General features: G+C 45.8%; 1 non-coding gene across 1 annotated transcript; it reads right to left on the reverse strand.

Moving 5' to 3' along the window:
- Positions 1 to 164, reverse strand: LOC137755715 (U1 spliceosomal RNA). The gene has a single exon (XR_011072098.1). It is a non-coding gene; the product is annotated as a U1 spliceosomal RNA (small nuclear RNA).
- Between the last annotated feature and the right edge of the window lie 1,297 nt (positions 165 to 1,461).

The raw sequence follows: 1,461 nt of genomic DNA on the forward strand, positions 1-1,461 counted from the left end.
CAGGGGAGAGCGCGAACGCAGTCCCCCACTACCACAAATTATGCAGTCGAGTTTCCCACATTTGGGGAAATCGCAGGGGTCAGCACATCCGGAGTGCAATGGATAAGCCTCGCCCTGGGAAAACCACCTTCATGATCATGGTATCTCCCCTGCCAGGTAAGTATGAGTTGTTAGCTTTCACTGGTACCTCACCCTCAGAGTCAAATCACTCTAAAGATAGGGTCACTTTTCTCATGCATTTTAAAACCCACCCCCCACTTCTGGAATAGAGTCTCCAAACTATAATTACCATGCAGCAATATTTTGTATATCTAGATATTGCCAAATCTTAGGAAATACAATGCCTAGTGTAAGCATTACCGGCAGTCACTGCTCTTATCTACATGTTCCACACCCCTTTTGCTGATCTCATTCAGAGCGTCCTTTTCCTGGTATAGTTAGTGGAATGAAACTTAAAGGCAAAGACGCTCTACGGATATAAAGGTAACAAGTTCTTTCCTTCCTTCAAGGGCTTGGAGCTAATGACGTCGCTGTGATTCTGGCGCAGTTCAGCAAGCCGATATTCACGTAATAGAGCAAGTCTGAAAAGATGAAATTTGGCAAAAGTACATTAAAAAATTCAGTCCAGGAAGTGCTAAAAATAGGTTGTCAGTTCAAAGCTTCAAGCACAAGTACAAAATATGCTCTTTCAAATATGCAGCATATGATCACCCTCACTTGCAAGAGCAGTTGCACAAACACTAATTCTAATTTTGAACCAAGTAAGTGGAAAACTCACAAAACGCCCCCTCCTACAGCAGGTATTCGGGTAAGCCGTAGGGGGTCTGTTCAGCTGGAGTGTGATGACCCTCACCGTTGGAAATCACTTTTGTGATCAAGAGTGTCTCCTCTCCTAAGCAAGACTAAGTTGTGTTTCGACTTATCCTTAAACCCTGTTGTGCCCAACACTACAAGCACAGGGTCATTCGTTTGCTTTTTCATGGGTGTCTGAAATCCAAAACAAGACTACTGAAGAATCAATCTATCCTACAAGAAACTCCTGGGGACTTACCTGGTGGGACAGTGGTTGGGAACCCGCCTGCCAATGCAGGGGACACAGGTTTGATCCCTGGTCCAGGAAGATCCCACATGCCGCGGAGCAACTAAGCCCATGCACCACAACTACTGAGCCTGCGCTCTAGAGCCCGTGAGCCACAACTACTGAGCCCACGTGCCACAACTGCTGAGCCCACAGCCACAACTACTGAAGCCCACGCACCTAGAGCCCTGTGCTCCGGAACAAGAGAAGCCACCACAGTGAGAAGCACGTGCACCGCAATGAAGACCCAACGCAGCCAAAAATAAATAAATTAAATAAATTTAAAAAAAAAAGAAACTCCTGGGCCCTCCTACACTATATTAACTGCTTCGAAAAGAGCAAATCCCATCTCAGGTAGTGGTTAATGTATCACATATTCCACG

This window comes from Eschrichtius robustus, chromosome 20 (assembly GCF_028021215.1).
Source record: "Eschrichtius robustus isolate mEscRob2 chromosome 20, mEscRob2.pri, whole genome shotgun sequence".
Lineage (NCBI taxonomy): Eukaryota > Metazoa > Chordata > Mammalia > Artiodactyla > Eschrichtiidae > Eschrichtius > Eschrichtius robustus.